Below are 20,408 nucleotides of genomic sequence, written 5' to 3'. Positions count from 1 at the left end.
ATGCAAGGCCAGATAATCTGGCCTGACTTTTTGAAGCAACATTGTGTTTTGGAAATAATCCCTTTCATTTGATGAAGAGCAACGTTGTTCTGAGGTAGATACAGCATCCTGTCTTCTGGAGAAGAAGTCTGGAAACTTCTGGAACCTCTTTTCACCAGTATTGCACCCAAGAAACTAAATTCCTCTTTTTCGGGGGTCAAGTCATCCGTGGCTCTGGCTCTGCTTCCTCACTGTCTTCTCTGGCTGCTTATACAGTTTTTTCTGCCTCCATCACACACACAGAGCCTTTCCAATAAACCCTGTGAAGCCCTCTGTGCCGTGCTGGTCATGCTTTTCAATAAGCTCACATCTATACAGGTTTTGCATGAATGCTCAGGCCTGCTGTTCAGTTTGCACCATGTTGTGTCGTTGTGTTCTTGCTGCAACACATCTAGACAAAGTTCAGGAACACTTACCAGTGCCAGCCAGTCTAACTCTACCTGAAATAATAGTTACGATAATTAGAGTCATTTTATCATCCCCATTTGCTGCCGTTTTTAGGATCAAAGCTCCTGAAAGCACCTGAAAGCTGTATTACTCGGACATTCTGACTGTGTGGGCAGATCCGTTTTGCAGGGTGGTTTCAATAGGACTAGGTTAAAGATCTATGCTTGCTGAAGTCTGCAGGTGAGTATTTGCTGGTTTTCATTCATCTTCTTTGCCCTGTTCCTAATGGAAGTCCGCTTCTCACAGGATGTAAACAGCACGCCAGATGTTTCTGCAAAGTTAAGGCAATTAATTGAACCAACCACTCCTACTGCCCAAGCAATTTATGGTAGTTTTTTGCTTTTGCTATTATTTCCTTGATCAAGAAAAAAGATTGTTGTTCTCAGCGGGAATGAAGAAAAAGAGATTCAGAAAAAGGTTTGGGGAAAGGAGATTATTTTTTTTTAAATAAAGGTTTAAAAAGCTACCCTGGTCTTTCTTTTTGGGTGACACCACTGGAATTTAACTCTTTCCTTCCAGTGGCGATACTTTCCTATTTATGTTAGTATTAAAATCTCATTTGTTCATCCACCTTTTGAGTGGCAGAAGGAAGGCAGTGTGGCACACCTACATCTCTCTGCTGTTAGATCTCAGGTCCAAATTTGATGAGATTCGTAGCCATGAAGCATTACTGTTTTCGTACTTGCTTCTTTTAAGCAGGTGCTGAAAAACAACAAAGTACCATTTCTGAAGGTTATGATAGGATTGTAAAAACTAATACCTGCAGAGAATGAATCATCCACTCAGCTTATACATCCACCCCGGGATAAGAAGAAGCCCATCTGGAAATAGCTACACCAGCTCCCTCAGTTTGGATGTATGCATGTCAGATGATCCATCAGACATGAGGGAAAGGTTCATAAGCAAATCTAATGTTACAGACTTACAACTGTCACATTGGCATAGCAACCTAGGCTTTGGCTTTTCTGTTTTCTTTTTGCTTTTGAAGAATCCATCAGTTGTAAATGTGGATTCCACTGGTGAGGGGAAAAATGAAGGGAGCGTTCAGTCCAGGGAGAAATCTGCCAGCACTAGGAAACTTAACCTCAATGCACAGGTAGCAAAAAACCCACCACCTCTTCATGGAGGAAAGGGATTGCCTGGTGAGCTGAAAGCTGAAGCAGTATTAGAACCAGGTTCGTGATCTTGATTTTTTTAAAGTTGATCCTTTTTTGTATGAGAAAGCCACACATTTGGTGCACATTCACAAAACTAAAATAGGTGTTTGTGTATCTTCAAACAACAGATAAAGTGAAATCAAAGTCTCACTTTGGCTTGTGTCCACCTTGTGTGTCTCCACAAAAGACCTTGCAGCTCCTCCCAGGCTCCTGGCACCAAGTGCTTGGCTCACAATGCCCAGCCTGATTCTGATGCTCCTGATTTTCCTCACTACTGGTGGGTCAAGATGTGACAAGCCCATTTCCTACATTATGTGAACAACAGCTAAGTCTAGGAGAAATCCTGAACAAGAATATAACCTAATGCTAAACCAAAGGCAGCCACATGAGGGAGGACAATCACATACCTGTCTGGCTTTTCTGGTGGCTCAGATTTGGCTTAGGCTGCAGTTCCCACCCATCATTAATTGTCACATTGAAAAACCCCAGAGCTATAGCAAGGATGGATAAGAACAATTTCCACCAGGTGATCGAGGAACTCAATCGCAGAGTGAATGTTCAGGAGCAGTGAGGGCCAGGCTTAGGTCCTCACTAAAGGACAGAAGCCAAGAGTGGTAACACAGCCAGCAAGGCAGGGTCTTTGGAAACCAGGACTCTGGAATCCATACTCACACCCAGGCAAGGCAGGCCTAGATGACAGCCAGGTTCAGCCAAGAGTGAAAATCATCAGGCAAGTTCATGGTAACATGTCCAGAGTCTCACTGCAGGCAGCAGTGCAAGGCCTTTGGACCATACCTGCCTTGCTGTGCCTGCTTGGGACATGAGTTCATACCTGCCCTGTGGTCTGTGCATTCCTTCACTGGCCTTCGGAGTCATTGTGCCCTCTCTTAGGTGTAGAGTAATAGCAGAACCAGTGATGAATAATCGGAGTTAATAATAATGCTTGCCTAAGGTACTTGGTGCACTTTGCTCCCAAATAACTGTTGAATGAAAACACCCTGTCTGCTGGAGACACACCATGGCTGTGCAGCGCTGTGAGATTTAACAGCATCTGACAACAGCCAGGCCCCCCTGGCAAGCTGTAGTTTTCAGCCAGCCATTGCTGATCCCCTTTTTTTTTCCATGGAAGTGCTGAAAGTCAGCTAAGTAATGCTCTCCCAGTGAATGAATTCCCCCAGCGGCATGCAGAGTGGATCTATTCCCTGGGTGCTCACCCAGGAAGTCATTAGCAGCTTGCAGGCAGAGGTCGATCCCATTACCATGGTTTTGTAACGTTTTGTTGAAAAAAATAAACCAGTGCCTTAGGACTGAAGCTGACCTTGAATGAAAAAGAAGGAAAATCCATCATGTCTGGAGCTTGTCTCTTTATGGGTTGAAATGTGCTACTGTTGAGATGCTTATTTCGGGGAAAGCAATTAAGGGAAAGGAGGCAAGGTGGGAGCAATGTTTTGGAGGTGAAACAATTTTTCATCAATGTATGTTCTGCCCCTAAAGAAGAGCATTTCTGTGACTACTTGTATCCTCTGAAGTATGACTGAAAGATATCTGGAAAAGGACCTGACTGAGGCCTCACTCATAGGTGCAATGATCTTTGTGCAGATGTTCTAGCTGTGAGTGTGTAGTAATCGGTTGTACTCATGGGCAGCCTCCATTTCTCTGCTGGCAGATGGTACTCATTTTGGTGGTTTTTGTTTAGGGCTAGGGTGAGTACTTTGCTATGAATGGAAAGTAGATTCTTTCAACCAGTAGATCCTGGGTAACTGGCAAGCACCCAGACAAACACAGAATCCAAAATAAGTCGAGTATCCAGCTACATCACTTGCACAGTAATCCATGTTCCTTCTCAGTTGATTTTTCTGCTCTCCTCAGTTTTAGTTTTCAGAGTACAAGTGCTAGGCACTGGAGGTGGTTGTGGAGAGGGGGAAGGCTAAGATGTCTCTTGCTGTGGGCCCGTTTGCCTTTTCTGTGGTTTGGATGGATTAGAGGGAACTCCAGCCCAGATAGCTACCTGATGTGCAAGGGGATTGGAAGAAAGAAACATGCTGTGGTTGATACTTGCACAGCTTTAGAGATGTCTCCTGGTGTCACTGGATGCTTTCTCATCCACATCTGGACTTCCTCTTTTCTGCCTAGCAGGTTCTTCTCTGCGATGGCCTCTATTAGGTGAGTCAAAGCATACCATTCACTTTGATGCAATAATACAAGTATAAGCTGCTTCCTGCTTAATGTGGATCCATTTGCTTCCATTTATGATGAATTAATATTTTCTTCTGTGCTGTGAACAGTAGCACTAAGCATACAGCAGGTATGCTGCTAATTTTGTCAGCAAAGCTGGTTAGGGAAGGAGATAAGAGGGGAAAGAATGAATCATTGAAGGGGATAGCTGGCTCAGGCACTGCCATGTTATCATCATGACCGCACAGCAGTTGCTGTGCCTACTCACCCGCTCCACATGAGGTCCATTTGGACCTGCAGAGACACACAGTGACATGAAACAGTCTTTCCTTTAAGCTTCCCAGAAAGCTCTGGGCACAAATGAGCTGGCAAAAAGGTAGCTCAGTCACGATCTCCAACCACTGGGAACCTGCAGAGTATTCCTGACAGCCAAGTGCTGCTTGATCCAGTAGACAGAGGCAAACGTAAGGGCTAGATCCAGATGTGAAGCAGGCTAGGAAAAGACAGGAGGTACCAAGCTTTATTACCTGGCAAGGAAATTAAATCCTGGGACAGCTCATTTGGTAGATCCTTCAAAGTCTGTGCACGGAGAACAGGTAACACTTTCTACATGATACTATCAGAGGAGATTTGTCTGAAGGGGCACACTGTTATGGGTGATGGGAGAATGGGGTTTGAGCAGCTGGCATAAATGGGAAGAAAATGAAACACTATTTGGTAGTTCTGGATCACCAAAGACCTCCGTAATATTAAGGTGAATAAGTTGTAGTAGAGTTCTTATCATCTCACCTTAGCGTTTCCTAGTGCTGCTACTGCTGGGTCCTCCCGGCTCCTGAAGTTCATGTATTAGACATTCCAGATTTCATAGTGGTGCCCACCCACATATGGTTTTAACTGTGTAAAATTGTCTTTGTCAGTAAAGAAAGGCTTTGTTCCAGGACAAACAAACCCTTCAGCTCAATCAGAGCAGCTTAGAGATAACCACACAAATTTGTTCATGTAAACAACAGCAGATACTATGTGATACCGACCCAGGTCCAAGTCCAGTACCTCCAAGTTCATCTGCAAATCACCTCGAATTGCTGCAGAAGTGCAAAGTGTTGTTTGTTTTTGATAAAAAGCAGAGCAAGTCTCCCTGTTCCTTATTTTTCTTCCTCCTTCTCATCCATAAGTTAAAAAACAAGGAGGATAAAAAGAGCATCCTAAGGGGGAGAGTTACCACATGCTGCTGTCAGTGTTAGGAAAATAGTACTGAGTCACACAAATAATTTTAGATGCTTCTAAATACACTATGCTCTCAGCAGGCAGCCTTTCCAGCTATAATCTCACCGGCTGTCCCTAATTCTGAGCACACAGTATACTTTGCTTCCTTCCTGGTTGCAAATGAGTCAGAATTTCTCTCTGTCACTCACCTGAGCCAGAAGGAGTTCACCAGCTCAGTGCTTGAATACTAATACACAATTAGAGGATGTATTCCCTCTCCCTGTAAAAAAACCAACCTCTCACAACCCCAAACAAAAAATGCAAGGTACAATTGGGATTCCCCACTGAAATGCAATAGCTGGGGAGCAGTTTCAGCTATCTTGGTGTGGTAAGCTGGGAAAGCTCTCTGGGCAGCCTGCTTAAATTTTGCTTGCTATTTGAGGAGATGTCAGCTCTCCATGGCAAGGGGATTGCCCTTGGAGTGGACAGCATGGACGTTGGAGCCCCCAGAGACTCAAACCATATAGCTCTCACTAGCTGCATAAAAAAAGCTAGGAGCAGGCCTCTGAAGAAAAGAAAGTGAAAAAAGGAAAGACTCAGCCCAAGAGCCAGGATGAGTTTAGAAATCTCAGGAGACTAGCTCCTGCTATGATCCATGGAGAAAATCTCAGCTGTTTTTGTTCGTTTGTTTGTTTCATTGGTTGTTTTTTAAAAAAGTAATATTTTAAAGGAAATTTGAAAAATTCCATCAATCCCAACACAGAAAAAAAAAAGAAAGGCAAAATTCAGTCTTAGGTGAAGTGATGCATTTGCCCGATTCTATGTTTTTATCAGATTAGAAGAACTTTGCTTTATTTTTGTCTGTAGAAGTTGGCTAAGTGAAAGCACTCCCAGATCTTGCTTTCATTTGCTCCTTTTCTCTCCTTCTCTATGCACCACCTTAAATATAGTCTTGTCTATCTCTTCCTTATATTTAACCTATATGATTCTTTAGGTTTATCCATATTTGTCCCTTTCTGTGTTTGGTATACACCATTACTTTTTATTGTCTCAAAGAAAACCAATAAAAAGATAATTAGAAAAAAAAATCTAGAAAGCTGTTATAGGTTTTATTGTCTCTGTTTTTCAAGGGCAAAAGAAAAGGGAGTGCCGGAAGGAGAGATGTAAAGTGAAAATCAAGGAATGAAATTGAGAACCCACACACATACAGAAAGGAAAAAAAAAAGCAAACAAGAAAAGAGTAATGCTAAGGGGAAAAATGATCTTGGGTAGTAGTAAGCACTCTCCAGAAGAATAATAGGATCATGACTCAGGCTCATGACTTGTTCTGTCGTCAAATGTGGACCAATGAAATGGCAAGAGGGCAGGTGAACATTAAGCCATGGTAATGCACAGAAAGAGTGAGAGGTCACCAAAGGAGATTTAAGTGGCTCTAAGGGATATCAAGAGCAATTTATTATGAAAAGATGTTCAACTTACTTAAAAGAAAAAAACAGCAGTAAATGAAATGTTGTCCAAGTGTTCTCAGGGGAAGGAGAGGGACAGATGGCAAACAGACCCAATAGCTCCCTGGAAAGGCTGGAAATTGCTGATGGAAATGGCAATGACGAAAGAGCAGGTGATGAAAAAGTAGTGCATCTGAAGACAGACTGAGCTCCATGAGCAGATGGGACATTGGGTACCCGCTGGCAGAGACTGAAGGCACACTTTCAGCAACTGTTTCTCAAGTAAAGTGGATCAGATCTTGCCCACATTGTGCACAAACTGAACAGGGAATGTCCCTATGATGCCTACACATTATGTGGTCCTGTGAGGCTTCCATGTGGGCGTCACCTTCATCACTGAGAGCTGAACTATCATTGAAATTCTTTCTCAATCCCTGTTTTGGAAAAAGTGATAAGAAATTACTAGAAAAATATGTTATATCTTTTCAAAGAAAAAAAAGTACCACTAGCCCCACTAAGAGCATATTGGGTTTGTATGGCCAGGTTTTGGCAGTGGGAGGGCTACAAGGGTGGCTTCCATGAGAAGCTGCCAGAAACTTTCCCCATGTCCAACAGAGCCAATGCCAGCCAGCTCCAAGATGGAACCTGCCAAGGCCAAGCCCATAAGCGTTGCTGGTAGTGACTCTGTGATAACATATTTAAGAAGGGGGGAAAAAATCTGGACCAGTGGCAGAGAGAGGAGTGCGAATATGTGAGAGAAACAGCCCTGCAGACACTAAGGTCAGTGGAGAAGGCGGGAGAGGAGGTGCCCCAAATATCAGAGCAGAGATTCCCCTGCAGCCTGTGGTGCAGACCATGGAGAGGCAGCTGTGCCCATGCAGCCTATGGAGGTCCATGGTGAAGATATTCAGCTGCAGGCCATGGAGGACCCCATGCCAGAGCAGGGGAATGCCTGAAGGAGGCTGTGACCTCTTGGGCAGCCTGTGCTGGAGCAGGCTCCTGACAGGGACCTGCAGACTCGTGGAAAGAGGAGCCCACCCTGGAGCAAGTTTGCTGTGACACCGTGGGGGACCCACACTGGAGCAGTCTGTTCCCAGAGGACTGCACCCCATGGAAGGGACCCACATTGGAGCAGTTTGTGAAGAACTGCAGCCCATGGGAAGGACTCACATTGGAGAATTTCATGGAAGACTGCCTTGTGTGGGAGAGACTCCATGGTGGAGCAGGGGAAGAATGTGAGGAGTCCTCCCACTGAGGAGGAAGGAGCAACAGAAAAAGCATGTAGTTAGCTGACCACGGCCCCCATTCCTGTTCCCCTGCACTGTGGGGAGAGCAGGTAGAGAATCAGGAATAAAGCTAAACCCTGTGGAAGGAAAGGGTAGGACGGAAGGTGTTTTATAAGACAAGGTTTTATTTTTCAGTGTCCTACTGTAATTAGATTGGTAATAACATGCAATTTATTTTCCCAAGTTGCATCTGTTTTGCCCATGATGGCAATTGGTGTGCAATCTCTCCCTGCCCTTATCTCAACCCATGAGCCTTTCAACATATCTTCTGTCCCCTGTCCAGCTGAGGAGGGGAGTGATAGAGAGGCTTTGGTGGGCATCCAGCATCCAGCCAGGGTCAACCCACCACAAAGAATTTCTGCTAAAATATCAAAGACAAAAAAAACCCTAAACGTTAGTGGCAAGAGCTGAAACCTTTCTGATCACCTCAAGTGCATGACAAGAGCAGAGAAGGCATAGGTATGAGCTGGACACTTTATATAAGCAGTAGTTTATATGGGGAAGTGTTCAGAGTCAACCCCACTCCCCTACCATTGTGATGACTCAGTTTTTGCGCTACCACAAGAACCCTGACATCAGGATAAAGAGCTTTCTAGGGAGCAGCACCAGAGCCCCTTTGAGCATTTCCCACCCCACAGGACTTGCTCTGAACACAAAGTCCCTCATGATCACAGATCCTCCTCCCAGCCGTGCAGCTCTCTTTAGCCAGGGCACAGTCAACCACTGTCTCTGTGACTTGGCCTCTGTGTAAAACCTGCTCTAATCTGCTCATGAACACCTCTGTGTGCTACAAACCTCTTCCTCAGTGACCTCTGCTCAAGATCTCATAATTGCTTCTAGCTGCCCACAGGGACAGAAATTTACCCCAAAGAGCTGTGTCAGCATACAGAGGAAGGAAGGTGCTAGCGGATACGTTGAAAAGTTGCCAGCTAGTCCAACAGGAGCTTAGCTTTCTGACATATGTATGTTCAGAAGAGATAATGGAGGATGAAGGACATATTTTAGCTCCAACATAACTAAATGGGTATTTTTCATGTCCTTGTGTTTAAAAAGAAATTCCAGTAGCTGAACCCCAGACTGGGTTGTTGCCGAAAAATTTCTGTGCATTGGAGTTCTGGTTGAGGCTGGGTTTCACCAAACCCAGCTCACTGTTACTCCATATGGAAACGGTGCAGGAGAGAGGCAAGAGATTCTGCTGGCAACCCATTTTCCATATCAGGCAGGCAAGAGATTTTGAGTCAGAGCATCAAATAACACCAGCCAAGTGCTTTAGAGACTAGCTGAAGGCCATAGAGGTAGAATAGACATCTTTCTTTCACAGTGAGATGCTGGTCAAAGAACTACTACACACTTGTGGAGACATAGGACTGAGACTGCTTTTGGAGCACAGTAAATCATTCCTGTCGATGTTTTGTGTGTCATGGTTCCTCTCCTGGTCAGATGGTGTAGCATAACCCTATGCTGATTTTGTTTGTTTAGATGTAAAAAGTTTCTCCAGCTAGATGTGGGCTTTTTTTCTGATGTACCAGTGAACTGACAAGAAAATGGCCCAGCAATCACTCTGGAATAGCCAGCTATATGGGAATTCATTGCATTACAACTGTATTATAGGCTGCACCGGCTGCAGTGCCTCTTATTATGGATACCTGGTTCTTCTTGTAAGAACTCATTCTGCTTGCATCTAACTTGGTCAGAATATCAAGCAAAATTCTTAGTGTCATTCTCTGCCTTGGGATGAATTTTTTTTCAGTCAAAGCAAGCTTGGTTAATTCTGAAAGTGAGGTTGGGGGAAATATGTTTCTTGCCGCAGCTATAAAAGAAATTAAAAACTTCCAAGGTTTGTACTGCAATCTGCAGTTTCTAAGAAAGGTTGTGAAAAAAACACCCCAAAATGTGGGGTGATAGGTAGATGTATAAACTGCTAGAACTGCTCAAGAACTTTCTTCTCTGAGTCTCCATATAAGGTTGGCTGGCAAACCTTCCCCTGTCTTCAGCAAAACCATGAGCTGGGGCAGATGGAATGAAAGTTTAAGTGGGTAGCTGAAATTTTCAGAAGAGAGTCTGGAGTGTCATAACTGACCAGTGGCTTGATTTGCCCTTGGCTTTGTTGTTGCAAACATCTGAAACCGTTGTAATGAAGATTTCAAAACAGGTGAGTATCTGACAGGAAAAATGGCAACTCAGCATCTGGGAGATCTCTGTGCAGCAGAGGACAAGGGTAGAGTTCAGGTCTGTTACGACCCGCCCTAGGAAAAGGGGAGGGGGCGTAACCCAGGTTTTTATCAATAATTCCCTTGGGGTTGATTAGAGTGAAACGACACTGAATAATCGGTGTTTGAAAACATATATAGGTAGGGTTTATTTTAAACATATATAGGTAGGGTTCATTTTAACAATTTTGTTTCAACAGGTATGTTAGCATTTTGGGTGTTATCATCTATATCATTTATAGCAATATGGCATAGGGATAACTTCGGGGGGGGGGAAGGCATAAGGGAGAGAAAGGAAAGACAGGATAAGGGTAAGGGAGAGTAAGGGAAAGAAAATATGAGAGTGGAAAGATGCATATAGTCACCGCCCACGGGGTCCAGCGATGACACTTGGTAGTTGCCACTTCCATGTCTGTCAGTTGAAGTGGTGGCCTTGATCTGCTGGGGGTGAAGGAGGGAAGCCCTCACACTCCAAGAAGTTATGAGTTATTATATCCATGGTTAGTGTCACGGGCCATGTCTCGAGCCTCTAACCTCTCCCTGGGCCTGCGCAGAGGTTTTTGTGTCTGGCCTGGTTCCCGCCTTTCAAGATTGGCAGAGGGGGGGATGGGCTTTGATGAGCCGTCAGAGGTATAAACTCGGCTCTTTCTGCCTTTTCAGGGCTTGACACCTTCAGCACTGGAGGGAGGGATGGGCCCAACTGCCCATTAGAGGTATAATGCAAAAGTCAAAGGCCTGCAGAAGTCCCTTGGCAATCCTAGAATGCATAAATCATTAACTATTTCAGTCTCTGACAAGGTCCCTGTGCATTATGGCTTCTTCCTGCATTTTGAAAATTAGGCATCAGATTGAATTAAGTTGGAATTACTGCCTTTTTAGTTATCTGCATGCTAACAGCTTCCCAAACCTCCCTCAATCTAGCAGAAAATGGAAAAATCTAGTTCACAGAACAGGACTAGAAACCACTTCCCCCCATGTTCTAATTATATCATAAAAATGGGAAGCATTTTTTATTTTTATTTTCTAAGAAGTGCTTCTCAGTGTGATTGATGCCACTGCCTTGGAGTGGTTGTGTGCATTATCAGGGCAGTATCACTCACTAACAGATGGAAACATAGGAATTATTGCCATTTGTAATGGGAAAGAAAAATCATTTTGCCTTTAAAAGGTGCAGCATAAGAAAATAACCAAGCTTACATTTTTTTCAGGCGTATTTTTTTGGTGTTTTTTGATATGAGGTTGAAGAATGTTGGGATGAGAAGCACTGTGCTCATTGCTGGCCTGTGGTGGCCACAGATGTTGTAAAGGAGAGCTGCACACTTTGCTGTACATCCTTGTTGGTGGCCTTTGAGATGGGGAGCAAGAAGGAGTGGATATCATGTGGGTGACCAAATGCATAATCCATTTTGCTCCAACTCTGTTCTACCAAAAGAAACAGGCAAAAAGAGGCAAAAGAAAAAGAAACTATCATTCGGGAAGAATAATGTAATATACTGCCTAGAAAATTTATCCTTATCTCCATTAAATATAAAATTTCCCTCTTCCCATGATCAGATGATGGTGGGATTCTTTGGCTTACAGAGGTTGGACTAAGTAAACTATGGATGTCTTCACACCTCTTCAATCTTGTGAAATAAAATCACAAGAATCCTATAAAAAAAATCATGCACAATAAAAAGAAATGCAAACCTTCATCTTTAACAGCACAGCTATTTAAATAGTCATAGGAAAACCGCACCAATATGGTTTGAAGAACACTTTGTCCTGTGGACTTCTTGAGTCAAGACCAAACAGTCTTTATCTTCAGCTCCATCTGAAGATTCTGGTCTTCCTGCAGGGATTTCTTTAGAACTGAGTGCAAGGATAACAGCTTGTGCTGTGTGCACCTTTCCTGGCAGATCAAACTGTTCTGTGTAGAAAAATGGCAGGTTTATGGTGCTTCAGTTGGAAGAGTATTTTTTGATTACATACATTTTTTCTGGATCATTGTGCTAAAGAAGACATTTTTCTTGGTTGGCATTGCATAGATATAACAATGAGATGGAGCAGGAAATCCTGTGACACTGCAAGGCTCTTAGGCATGGTGCAGGAGCAGCAGGATACTCTCAGTGACATCACCTGTCCCAATGTTCAACATTACTCTTGTAGCAGCTCCAGGGCTGATGTGAGTGCCTTGGATCTGTTTTTTACCTGAGATATGGTATGCCATATGTCTGTCTGTAGAAAGGCTGTGGATGAAAATCTGGGATGTTTATGTTGCTCTCTGGCTGAAGTAAAGTTTGAGTCCTGATTGTCTGTGCTCACACATAGATCAATGTAGAAATGCAGATTAAGTGGATGAGGCATTTCTGTTAAAATTTATGAGCCTCTTTAGGCTCCCAACCCATTCAAAATTACTACATTGCTTCACCTTTTCTAATGTGAAGCCATGAAAATACATTGGCAGCATCAACTAGAACGTCTTCCCTGGCAAACTAAGAGAGGGATGGCAGCAGATACCCAGAACAGAAGACTATTCTGAGTGGTGTAAATATTTCTGCTCCAGCCAAGCAGAGATGTGTCTGCTGAGGTCAGCTCTGAGTTCAGACCTTGGCGTGCCACCACGGGATGGCAAAACCCATCCAGGGCACCTCCCCAAATCCTCTTGTTTTTCAGGGAGGCAAGGGCCTTTCCTTGGCTCTCCCTCGTTGCCACAAGAGGGCTCTGAAAAAGCAGCCCAGCAACCCTCAACAAGCAAATGTGCCCTCCAGTTTGGACCTTTAAGCTGTGCTGCACACTTGGAGAAGTCTACAGAAAGGCAGCTGAGACTAGGTTGACTAGGAGCAATATAATGGCAAGGTTCTGGAAAAATCCACCAATTTTACACCTGCTAGGTGTCCACAGAGCTGTTGCATGTCAGGACAGTAGTAGAATCAGAGCGGCTTGAGTCAGAGAGGGGAGTCAAACAGAGGTGCCTGCAAACAGGGACTTTACATGGGAAATCTAGAAGAAACCATCCAGAGTGGAGACCCTGGCTTCTCAGGCCTGATGCTAGTTGTTCTGCTGTGGTTTGGCTGCAGTTCTCCATTTCCATACGCAAGCCATGGCTTAGAAATTTTATGTTCACACCTCAGACAGCAAGGCCACAGATGGGCTTTACTGTCCTTATGCCTTTTCTTCTAGAGACTGATTTCAGAGAGCAGCCAAGGCACAGACCGATATCTGGCTGCACTGGACTTCCTCACTGTGGCAGGACAATATGTTGAATGATGACTTACGCACCCATGGAGAAGAAGCTTACACCTAGGTGACAGTAGGATGGTCTAGGGCAGGAGGGAAATATACACCAGATGCCATTTTAGCAGTATGAGTTTGGGAAAGGAAAATGTATCTTTTCTTTCCCAACCTTCCCACTCCAAAAGTAGCAAAAACTTGGATTAGCTAAGTGATTTAAAGCATGTGCATGTCACTCTCCTTCCTGTGTCTTGAACACATCAGAAGATGTCATCATCATGGCTAGGCTTCGTGAACGAAGATTTGGGAAGGGCTCTACCCACATTTGCTACAAATGCGCTGGTGGCTAAAGAGGCCAATGCGAGATAGGCACATCCGGTTGCAAAAGGCACGGCAGAAAGACTCCTTGGATGGTATTGGCAGGATACGATTCTTTCTGCGTTGTCTTTTCTCCTCTAGAGTGATCCTGCGTGCGTTCTCAAAAGAAGCAGCAGAGTTATAGATAGTGTGTCTCCAGGCCTCCCAATCGGAAGATGTAATGAGGTAGTAAATTTGGTACTTAGGTGGAGTATTGAAATCGAAGACAATAAGGCCTTTTTCTCACTTCTCCTCATTGTAATTTAGTTCAATTCACTCTTTCTATAGTAATTTAAGTAAATGACTGGGAAATTATGAGCTCTTTGCTGAACACCATGTTGTGGTGATGAATTCATTCAGTTTTTTCTTAAATGTCACAGATGGTTACGACAAATGAAAGCCCAGAATGAGGTGGACTCACTCACTAGAGACATAGGCGGGAGAGGAGAAATTCCCCTCACTGTAGAAGTTGCTCTTCACTCAGCAGACTTAAAACTATTTTCAAACCCTATAAGCAGATGTATTGGGGGAAATACCAACCAAACATGATGTGACAAAGATAACTGTGGATGCAGAGTTGTTTAAGAAAAGCTCTCCTTTCATGTCTCAGACTGGTATCATGAATAAGATGATGGAGGGAGGAGGAAGATAATGGATGGAGGGGGTGAAGGCAGGCAAGAGAAGGAGGGAATCTTGCATACAAGACGTTATCTAGATGATCTTAAGACATCATAAGGCGTTTGGAGCAGCACAGGAACAGATCATATCTCAGCAGTGGCATCTCAGGAAGATCAGCAGCAGAGTGAGACCTCTTTCAATTGACATGGAAGCTGATAGGAAGCTTTCTACCGAGTAATGCTGCATGTTTGTGTCATCTACAGTATAAAACCTGCAAGGTTGGAAGGAAGCCATTCTCATGAGTTGGAAAACTAGCCACAAAATCACCGTCTGTTTTGGAGCAGGGAACTTCCCCTTCAGAGGGACGGCCTCTGGGACACCTTGTTAAGGGGCAGGTTGGTGAGAAGAAGGGACAGGTTAATTCTTCAGCATTTCAGCATCCTGTGTCATTCTGAGAGCTGTGTTAAATTGCTCCCTTCTCTCTTCTCTGAGGTTTTCCTGTGGCTAATTAATTATAGAGAGAATTCAGAGGCCTTTGTGGGTAGTTTGTCAACTTTGTGCTATGAGTCAAGAGGAGTGCACCTCAGCGAGTCCTGGAATGTGGGCTGGGCTCCATGAGGCATTCCCAAATTTGGTAGTTCATCTAGATTTGTCTGGGACACTTTGCATCCTCTCTGTACGGCCAGCCCATCTTGCTTTCGAGGCAGCATGTAGCATGAAACACACAGCAGGCAAAGAGAGCGGTGGCAGCAATCATGGTATCTCAGAGACCTTGAGTTGTTTCCATATTCACCAAACTGGTGCAATATTGCAGCATCTTTCTTCTGGCTTGCCCTTGATCTTATAAAGAACAGCAATGGACAGAGAAATTCAGGGTGCAGTTCTTCCTTTCTTCCTTCCTATTTTATATACAATAACAATGGTGACAAGAATATGAAAATCCAGACTTGACATATTCTCCTTCTTTCCTAATAACCAGAAGACTGAAGAAATAGCTAAGTATAAACATACCCTTGACCTCCAGACTTCACTATTAAGTCCAAACCTATACAAAATATTAGCCTAGAAAAAGCCATGTCTTTCCAAACAACTGGTGCGTTTTTTGGCATGGCATGGGTTCATCTCCTTACCATCTGTTCAGAGACCACTTCTCCAGGAAGGGTTTCCTCCTGCTTCTATATAATCTTGTGGCTCAGGCTCATGGCATTGCCAGTGTGGAAATTCAAAATACTCAATGTTCAGCTTGGAGATGTTTGGTCATAACTCACCAAGTATCCCCTGGGGAGAGGCTGTCTTATTTGAAGAACGTCAGGTCTGTGGGCAAGCTCAGGTTGTTTCAGCAGGAACTGGTCTTATTTGTGGTCTATTACTATGCAGTGAGCTAGGAGAAGTGATGGGTGACTTCACTGACCAATCATACAGGCTAAATAACAAATGCACTGGCACTCAGATGAAGTTGAGGGTCCACTGGTTGGTATACATCTAGCATATATTGGGCTGGAGAAAAAATAGGTTTGTAGATAATTCACAAGCAGCAAACTGGTGAAATTATGCCAGAAGGAATTCAGCAAGCCCCATTCCTTGTCTCCCCGATTACTTGAACAATGCAGTCTATGTTACATGTGTTTGCCTTCTGCCCTGCTTATACCATTGCATAAATCCAGTTATGTGAAACAGTCTTAAAAAGGAAAAGATTAATAAGAAATTCAAATTAAATAGCTGGTGTGTGAAGGAAAGAAGGATGTTTAAGGCTTTGGGAGTAATTCTCATTTGGGGGCTTCTGTAATTTTGGTACAGTATATAACAATCTTTTATATGTGACATTTTTAGATGTGTTTCCATGTTAAAATAATTAGTCTTGGACCTCAAAATCACAAATAGGAAAGAAAGGTGACAACGGGAGCCTTAAAACAAGAATGAAAATATGTTTGTTCGTACCAGCTGTCAGCTTCCAGACTTTGGATTCAGCCAAACCCTGACCAGCTCTCTGAGCAGACTTCAGTTGACAGTCACAGCTGATTTGGGCTAGTTGTGGCTGTACTGCTAGCACACAGTAGGGCTTGAGTAAAATCCTAGTTCTGTGTATGCTCTTGGCTGCCCTTTCCCCATGACTGAGCTTTCTCACAGGAGGCAGGACTTTTCCATCTTTTCTATACTTGACTTATGGTGGGACCCTGGAGTTTGCAAGACAGATCACTGTGACTTCTCACTTGAGAGTGCAAGTGTGACAGTCACTGGGGAAACAGGAGCACAAGACGGACTAAAACACCAGCAAGAGGTGGCTTGGTGGCTGACATTTGAATGTACAAGTGCAGAAGCTCATGTCTGAACCTTGAACCTACTTTCCAGTTTCCTTTCAAGGATGATTTTCAAAAGCCTTTGGTTGGAAAGGAATTGTCAGAGGGCCATTTCAGCAATGTGGCCTCATATTCAGCTTCTTAAGGTGCCAAGAGGATGGGATGGGAACTTGAATGTGTAAACAATCCATATGTTAGGGGCAGGTTGTGAACATGTGTTGGGCTTACTTTCCTGGTGCATAATTATTACAGATATTTAAGTACCAGAGAGGTTGCACAATACCTTAATTACTGTGTTTAGATAAAGCCTGCTCATTGTAGGAGTCATACTCTCTGGCTCTACTTTCTCTTCAAGGTGTAATTTAAACTGTTGTTACTGAGATGTATGGGTGGCCAGCATGCACTAAAGTTTTCTGTATGGTTCATACAGATCTTAAATGGGTATTCTTCACCCTCTTTTCAAGGTGCTGCACTTTGTGAGCTTGTGGCCTGTAGTGTAAAAGTTGCCAATTCTTTGAAGTAGAAAGGAGGCACATTCATATACATGTGGTGATTCCTCTTACAGGCACCTTTTGGTTGTTTCCTCTTTGTATCTGAAACATATGTGCTTCCGCACATACTTGTACTACCAAAGGTGATTGGTATCCAAATTGTTAGGGGAGTAGAAGGAAATTTTTAGATGAATCTGAGCAAGATTCTAGGATGGTCCACTACAAATATGTCTGGTACCTGGTGGTATACCTGAGTCAACTGTTTGTTTTTCCTTTGAAAGCCTGAATGAAATTAAATCAAAACAAAACAAAAACAGAGAGAGAAACAGAAGAGATGGATTCAGTTTCACATAAACTCCACGATACAGGTCTGGGAAAGGGGGTCGTTCTACCTGGCTTCAGGGTTCTGCAATCTAAGGTTGCTGCTTGGTGCCAACACAACTATTGTAGGAAGTGGTGTCTGTGAACTTCTTCCCTCTTTTGAGGGACTTTTCTCACCCAGCAGCAAGTCTTTTGTAAGTGAAGAATTTACTGTCCTTGTCCTTTCTCATCACAGTCTTCAGATAAATTAAATGTATAAGCCAAGGAACCTCATCCCTGTTTCAATTCCCTAACTCAGCACTGAGGATGCTGAAAGAGGATATCTGAAAATGAAAGATTGTCAGGTGGTTTCTCACTTCTCAGCCTTGGGGAGCAACTGGCCAGAGTTATGTCTAAGGAATTTGGGCAAGGGGATCAGTAGGTAAAAAAGAATGCAAATGAGCTGTGGCAAACACCTCCTAATAGAGATACCCATAGCTGGAGTAGCTGTGTATGTCCTCAAGGACATACTCCAGTTTCTCTCAATCACATCACTGCAGTCAGCCACAAATACTCAGCCATCTCTTAGATTCAGTCAGAGGAGCTTAACAACTGTAGTTCTCTTGCTTTCTCTGTAGCCAGTCCATGCTCAGGATCCCCAAATGGGCCATTTCTTAGACCACAGCTAGGTAGGAGTGATTCCCTTTGGGGCTCCTCACTAGGAACATGCCTTCTAGACCCTACTGCGTGGTATAGACCTAAATAAAACATTGGTGTCTCACCTCATCTCATACTGTTTGCTTAGCTGGCTCTTCCCTCAGCTATTTTTCTTCTAGCTGAATGAATAAACAAAACCACCCAGTTTAAATGCCTGTGTTACAATTTTTATCTGAGCAGGAGAACATTTCCCAGTAGCTATAGCCACGTGCACAAGAGTGAGGACCTGTGGCAATTAGCAAGTGTGGGAAGAGAATATTGGGTCATGTTGAGGCAGGTTTTTCAGTAATTGTATAGGGGCAGCAATTAGAAGAGGCAGGAGACTCATTAGATATGCTAATCCCCCAGAGTAGGCAGTGGATTGCAGAACAACCTTCCAGTCCAAATGATTGCTCATAGCTCATGGTGTGCCTGAAGTACAGTGAAAAAACCTCACCCTCTTCTGAGTGGCAACTCATGTGGTACACATCAGTGGTGGGGCTGGGGGAAGCAGTGTGGGTTCTCTGACTTTTAGTCACAGCAGTCAGCTTCTGTAAAGCAAAGGGATCCCAGAGCAAATTGCCATCAGCTGTTCCTCGATGATTTAATTTGTTCCTCTTCCCCTTGTCCCTTGCTCCCCAGCTCTTTGCCCTGTGGTGACATTCACAAACAGCAGTGCTGGCAGGTCTCACAAGCAGGGCAGATGCAGCTGGGATATGATGAGGAGAAGATGATGATGTACAAGAAGATGCTGAGAGAGCTGGATATGCTCAACCTGGAGAAGAGAAAGATGTGTGTAGTGGAGAGGTCTAGCTGCTGTCTCTGCCAAACAGGGAATTACAAGAAAGATATGGTCAGACTCTTCTCCACGCTTAACAAAGACAAGTTCCTCAGCCCTTCAGTTCTCTCTACACATGCTACATGCTTCAGGCCCTGGCCATCTTGGTGGCCTCTGTCGGACTTGTTCCGGTCTATTGAAACTTCTCTTGCACTCAAAACTGGACACAGCCCTTCAGATGCACCTTTATCAGTGTGAAGCAGAGAGGAATAATAATTTCTCTCATTCTGCCGGCTGTGCTTTGCTAACATTAACTGAGGTGCAGTTGGGCTTCATCATTGTGAAAGCACACTACTGAACTCATGCTCCACTTCTTGTCCACCAGGACCCTCAGGCCCTTTTCTACAGAGATGATTCCCAGTCAGCCAGTTCCCAGCCTGTCCTGGTACAAGGGGCCACTTCATCCCAGGTGTAGGAGTCTGCCCTTGCCTTGGTTAAACCTTGTAAAGTTCCTTCTGGCACAGTATTCCAGTGCACTGCAGTCCCCCTGAATCACAGCCCTGCTTGCCTGCCAACATGTCAGCTGCTCCCCCCCAGCTAGTGTCATCCTTGAAACTGGAGAGAATATGCTGGGTCTCATAAATCCAGATGATGAACAAGATGTCTTATGTATTGCTAGCCCCTAAAAACACAGATCTAAAAGAGGTAATAAATGCCTTTAGAACAAACTCAATTTTTTTCCACAAAGCAGGAAGAAATATCTATCTTCTGGAGATATTTTAAATAAAACACCTAGATTTTCTCAGAACCACAGGATCCTGAGGCCTCAGGGTTTCAGATGTTGTAGGAAATACCACAAGACCTCATTACATGTTAACAATTAGGCTTATAGTTTAACTACATGCCTTTTGCTATTTTCTAGTTTTATAGTCATCTGCTCTTTGTGGGATTACTATATATCCTGAATATATTGCACATGGGCTACAGTGATGTGCAACAGGGTCACAGGAAGGTGAAAGCTGTTTACCATGCCTCTACCCTGACCAGAACTGGTTTCTGTGATTTTCACAGGACAGATGGGTTTTTTGTTCTCCGTGGAAGAGCTTTCTGGGAAGTGTCAGTGCCACTGTTTTGAAACTCCAGTTCCTGGGGATCTTTGGTCTCTTTTTGTTCTGAAGGAGTCTAGTATCACCAATGGACTTGTTCATATCCCTCTGCAAAAGCAAGATGCTGGTTCATGATGAAGCTAATGAGGGGTACTCTACTAAGGACACTCCAAAAGGAATTGTGTTTGCATGTCCTGAGATACGCTTCATCAGTGTCTGAGGCCACAATTAGGACTACTACATGAAAAAGGCAAGCAGAACTAGTGCTGAAAAGAAAGATGTGAAGCACGCTTTGCTGGAACATTGGTGGTTGACCACAGTTAAGTATGGAGGATGATGCTGCACTTATGGATGCTAGTAAATTTCCTAAGTGCCTGGCTGGCGCGTCTTGACCAGAGTTAAACACATCTGGAGTCAGGAAGGAATTTCGAGTCGAATTGGATAGCAAAAACAGGATTAGGATACTTGTTGTTTTGCCTTCTGTTACAGGGATGTGGTCTATTTACTAGGCACACATGGGAATTCCACTTACCAAATTTCTCCCCCTTGAAGGCACTGAGGACACTGGCAATAACCTTCACCTCTCTCAC

The sequence above is a fragment of the Neopelma chrysocephalum genome, unplaced genomic scaffold (genome assembly GCF_003984885.1).
Source record: "Neopelma chrysocephalum unplaced genomic scaffold, ASM398488v2 Primary Assembly neopelma1_42b, whole genome shotgun sequence".
In the NCBI taxonomy this organism is placed as follows: domain Eukaryota; kingdom Metazoa; phylum Chordata; class Aves; order Passeriformes; family Pipridae; genus Neopelma; species Neopelma chrysocephalum.
This window is presented reverse-complemented; position numbering follows the sequence as displayed.